General features: G+C 42.0%; 1 non-coding gene across 1 annotated transcript; it reads right to left on the bottom strand.

Annotated features, from left to right (window-relative positions):
- Window positions 1-4703: 4703 nt before the first annotated feature.
- Window positions 4704-4807, bottom strand: LOC148563925 (small nucleolar RNA R71). Its single transcript, XR_015885375.1, has one exon. It is a non-coding gene; the product is annotated as a small nucleolar RNA R71 (small nucleolar RNA).
- Window positions 4808-5888: the final 1081 nt, after the last annotated feature.

Below are 5888 nucleotides of genomic sequence, written 5' to 3'. Positions count from 1 at the left end.
ATAATATACATCATGTACACTATAACAAAACATGTAGCGTTTACACAAGATCAAGTCAATTTACATCCTCGTCATCCGATGTAGCTAATATATACACGATACTCCCAGAGCCTGGCCCATACAGAAAGCCACTAAACTGGTGCCTAGACTAACCTAACCACTATATAGCTCCTAGCTCTCGGGTGTACTAACACAAGTGAGAGACTATCTAACAGATAATGTCTGACTAGTGCATCATCAAAAGAATACCCCTACGGCTGTCAAACTATATCTACACGTGGCCGTTCGGAGAATCGTCGTGAGGCTCATCCATCTCCTCATCCTACTCTATCTCTATCTCAGGGATCCTCCTCTTCCTCATCGTCTGCGGCTACAGCTATACGCTCAGATCCACCAGAAATACTACTGTCACTATGTACAAAACCATTCGCGAGAACAGGTCTGTTCGCGTATATCAGAGCTACCCGTCATCCGGTAGTGCCGACTCAGTAGGCTGTGGAAAGTCTAAGATTGGCTCAGGGGGAAGGTCCCACTCTGGTAGAATCACATGTACGTACTCTCTAGCTATCTCGTGCTCATCAGGAATGATAGGCTCAGGTACCGCCTCATTCAAAGGTTGAGCTGGTATAGGGTGTCCGGGATCATCAGGAAAAGGATGTCCAGGTGCATCAGGATGTAACCAGGATAAGGGAAAATCGTAAGGAGCATCGGGGTCAAAATGCGGGCTAGACAGAGGATGTTGAAAAGCTTGATTAGGTAACGCATATCGTCTAATACGAGGCTCCAAACCCATAATGAAGTAATTGTGATGTACCGGATCCTTGTAGACATAAGGGTCCTCGAACTCATAGAAGATCACGCCCGTCTCCATCTGAGGGGGAGGAAGGGAGAGAAGGGGTAAGAACTGGGGAGTTCTTAGTAGGGTTGGGGTTGTTAGTTACATTCATTTATTCGATTTCGATTAGTAGATGGATAATAGAATACAGTAAAGTAGTAAATAGAAGTTAAAAATAGATAGAAGAACAAAGAACAGAACACAAGCAGAAGAATACAAGAAGACAAAGCACAAACATAGCACTCAAGCAAACAAACATAAAGAAATAGATCACACACAAGTAGGAATACAACAGAGAATAATGCGCAGACAAGAATGATACATGTCTAGTCCTAGTGCAGGTAATGAGCTCATTTGTCAGTTTTTACCCGCTCCCGACGTAACCCAGCATTACCAGCCGGATTTGGCTTTCCTGTTGGCTATACCCCTGTGTACAGGAAATAACCCCTCTGCCACCACAGGGTCCACTGCACGCAGGAAATAACACATCTGCCACCGGAGGGATGTATGCCGACCCACCTTCTGTATACAGGAAATAACCCCTCTGCCACTACAGAAATGGAACAGGTGGTCACAGTACTCTGTAGAAGGAAATAACCGCTCTGCCTTACAGAAATAAAATATGGATCTATACCGTAGGAAAGCGTTTCTCAGTGGTTGCACCATCATCTATCTGACTGCCACAATTGATGCCAGGGCATCTTGGCCAGTTTCACTGACCTTTTCTTCACTGTTTTGAGGTTAGTTTCATGCATTTCCTTAGGAAATAAGCTAGTTTTGGGTAGATATTTACTTACACCTTGACTCGAGCATACATTGTGCATTTTACATTATTTCATGAGGGTTTTGTATAAGTTTAGTGACAAATGGTATGTTGCATTGCCCATGACTTGGACTAGAACTTTGATGCACTCTATTGTTTGATTTCAAGACCAAAGGAAGCAAGGAAAGGGAGGAAACTTACAAGGTTAATGAGAAAAGTGATTGCCAATGACACTTTCATAGCCATCATTGCCCACGTTAAGAGTCACGTTAACTAAGTTAACGTGAACTCTAACGTGGAAAAGGGAAGTTGAGCCAACATTAGTGACACTTAACATTGTCACTAACGTTGGCAAACACTCATAAGTGGCCACGTTAGAGCCCACGTTAACCTAGTTAACGTGGCCTCTAACGTTAAAGGGGGAAAGAGAAGCCAACGTTAGTGACATTTAACATTGTCACTATCGTTGGCCTAAGGATGCAACACACCACGTTAACTCCCACGTTAACTTGGTTAACGTGGGAGCTAACGTAAGAAATGAGATTTATCGCCAACGTTAGTGACACTCAACATTGTCACTAACGTTGGAAGCAACCACACAACCCCCCAAGGAGCCACGTTAACTTCCACGTTAACTTAGTTAACGTGGAAGCTAACGATGAGGAATGAATGATGAGCCAACGTTAGTGACACTCAACATTGTCACTAACGTTGGGATGGCTAAGAATGGCCACGTTAGAAGCCACGTTAACCTAGTTAACGTGGACTCTAACGTGTGATCTAGGGGCACATTGGAACGTTAGTGACAATGTTGAGTGTCACTAACGTTCTCAAGGTTGGCAAGGCCACGTTAGAAGCCACGTTAACCTAGTTAACGTGGAGCTTTAACGTGAAGCAAAAAGGGGCACACTGGAACGTTAGTGACAATGTTGAGTGTCACTAATGTTCTCGAAGGTTGGCAAGGCCATGTTAGAATCCACGTTAACATAGTTAACGTGGGCTCTAACGTGAGGTAAAGGGGTACATTAGAACGTTAGTTAAAATGTTAAGTGTAACTAACGTTCTCGAACTTATACTTTCACTAAATGTTAACACCCCTAACGCCCTAAGCTGAAGTCTCTGCCCACTTAGCACTTTCTCTCTGCAAGTAAAGCCAAGCCCAAATGAAGAAAAGAACTGCTTCAAACTCAGGATCCAAAGGCCCAAGACTTGAAGAGCAAACTAGAAGCTGAGAAGAGTAGTATATATAGGAGTAGCTTTGAATTGTAAAAGGAGTTCTGGAGGCTGGGAAAAAGGGAACTACTCTCTGTATTTTACTTTCTCTGTATTTTCTAGTTTTATGATGTATTCTCCATCTTTGTTTTCATTTTCAAGAGCTATGAACAACTAAACCCCTTTCATTGGGTTAGGGAGCTCTGTTGTAATTTGATGGATCAATACTAATTTTCATTATTCTTCTTCTATCTTTTCTCTTGATTTTACTTGAAAGCTTTCGATCTTTATCTAATTGAGTAGTTATCTTGGAAGAGAAGCTATTCAAACTTGGATCTCTTTTGAACCTTGAAAGAGGAATGAAGAGATCAAGCTAGAAATGCTTTCTCATGCTGGACCAAATTGGGTTTGGATGGGTATGTGACTATAACCCTCTCAATACTTGATTTGGGAAATGCATGTGGTATAATCAGTGACCATACTTCATCTCTTCTCATGAGCAATTGACCAAGGAATTCGCTATTGATCATGATTTGAGAGATTGAATTGCAAGAAATTGTAATTCAATCACTTAAGATTGCCAAGGAGATCAATGAGTGCATTGATTGAGGAAGAGATGAAAATGAACTTGATCCGGAGAATTGCAACATCTCCTAAGCCCAATGAACTCCCCATCTCCGATCTTACCCATTCTCTTTAATTTCTGCCATTTACTTTTATGAGCAAATCCCCCATTCCTATTTACAATTCTGCAATTTATTTTCAGTCATTTGCTTTCAGTCCTTTAATTCTAGCATTTACTTTTTTGTTATTTACATTCCCGCCATTTTATCTTCTGCAATTCTCAACCCAAATTCTGGATTCGCTCAACTAGAACATTCTTCTAATTAAAGTTGCTTGATCAATCAATCCCTGTGGGATTCGACCTCACTCTACTGTGAGTTTTTACTTGACGACAAATTCGGTACACTTGCCGAAGGGAGATTTGTTGTGAGACAAGTTTTCCCCGCATCAAGTTTATGGCGCCGTTGCCGGAGATTGATTGTGCATCAACAATGATTAAATTGGAAGATCACTAGATTGAGCATTTTTATTTTGTGAATTTCATTTTCTGTTTGAGTGATTTACTTTTTGTTTTAGTTAAACTTCTTCCCTTCCCCCTCTACTCTTTTGTTCTTCTTTGTTATTTTCAATTCTGTTTGCTAACCCACTAACTGTTTGATATATTGCATCACTCACAACTAACAGTAATTCTGACACAAATACTTTCTGCACCTATCTTTTCTTGCTTGCACTTGATGGTTGTATGACAGGGAGAAGAAGCGGGGCTTCAACTTCCTTCGATTCTGAACCTGAGAGGACTTTCCTTAGATTAAGGAGGGAGGCAAGAGGAAAGAAAGTGGTTGGTGCTGAGGAAGAAGAGGATTCTTTGAAACAAACATGGAAGACAACATGGAAAACCATCATGAAGAAGAAGATCACAACCATGGGGGAGGAGGTAGAGCAAATCATGCTGGGGAGGATAGAAGAGTTTTGGGCTCTTACATCAATCCAAACCCAGGCAATTGTGGAAGTAGCATCCAAAAGCCAACAATCCATGCCAACAACTTTGAACTTAAACCACAGCTCATCACCCTTGTTCAGAACAACTGTTCGTTTGGAGGAAGTGTTCAAGAAGACCCCAATCAACATTTAACCACCTTCCTGAGAATATGTGACACAGTGAAGTCTAATGGTGTTCATCCTGACACCTATAGACTACTCTTATTTCCATTCTCACTTAGGGACAAGGCAGCCAAATGGCTGGAATCTTTCCCAAGGGAAAGCTTGACAACTTGGGAAGACGTAGTGAACAAATTCTTAGCAAGATTTTACCCTCCTCAACGAATCAATAGGCTAAGAGCTGAGGTCCAAACTTTCAGGCAACAAGATGGTGAGACTCTATATGAAGCATGGGAGAGGTTCAAGGACTTAACAAGGAGGTGTCCACCTGACATGTTCAACGAATGGGTGCAGCTGCACATTTTCTATGAAGGGCTCTCTTATGAGTCAAAGAAGGCCGTAGACCATTCATCTGGAGGATCTTTGAACAAAAAGAAGACCATTGAGGAAGCCATAGATGTTATTGAAACAGTAGCAGAGAACGACTACTTCTATGCTTTCGAAAGAGGGAACACAAGAGGAGTAATGGAGCTAAATAATGTAGATGCTCTGTTGGCCCAAAACAAGCTCATTACCCAGCAACTAGCTGACCTCACCAAGAAGATGGAGATGAACCAAGTAGCAGCAATCTCCACTTCATCAACAATCCAAGAAGGAGTGAATGAAGAAGCAGAGGGGAGTTAGGAGCAAGCCAACTACATTGGGAATTCACCAAGGAAAAACTATGATCCATACTCCAAGACCTACAACCCTGGATGGAGAAACCACCCAAACTTTGGGTAGGGAAGTGAGCAAAATCAAAACCAAGCACAGAGGACGTCTCAACACCCCCAGAACAACACTTCTTCATATGCTTATCAAAACCAAAACGGCACATCTGCTCCGAATCACCCATCAATTGATGACAAGCTCTCTAAGATTGAAGCCTTACTTGAAGGAATATGCCAAGAGATTCAAGAAAATAAGGTGTTCAAAGAGGAAGTGCGAGCCAATATTAAGAACCAGGGAGAGACCATTAGGAAGCTGGAATTCCAGGTGGGATATTTAGCTGAGAAGATTCCCAAACCTACCGATAGCTTCCCAAGTGACACGGAGAAAAACCCCAAGGGAGAAGCAAAGAAAGTAAGATGGGAAGATTGCAAAATGGTCACTACGAGTGATCAAGAGACTAAAGACAAGCAAGGCAAACTTTGCAAACAACCTGAAGACAACTCAACAAAGGAGGAGGATAGAGATCACCAAGGACCAGAAATCTCACAACAAGAGTTGCTGAAGCTCTATGCTCCCTTCCCTCAACTGCTCAATGGTGCTGTGGGAAAGAGAATATACTCAAGGTTCCTACACTTGTTTGCATCTCTGCATGTAAACATACCATTCATCAAGGCAATTCAACAAATGCCTGCATTCATCAAGTAT

The sequence above is a fragment of the Arachis ipaensis genome, chromosome B5 (genome assembly GCF_059453495.1).
Source record: "Arachis ipaensis isolate K30076 ecotype BB chromosome B5, ASM5945349v1, whole genome shotgun sequence".
In the NCBI taxonomy this organism is placed as follows: domain Eukaryota; kingdom Viridiplantae; phylum Streptophyta; class Magnoliopsida; order Fabales; family Fabaceae; genus Arachis; species Arachis ipaensis.
Note: the sequence above shows the minus strand (reverse complement) of the source record. Positions and strands in the feature narration are given on the sequence as shown.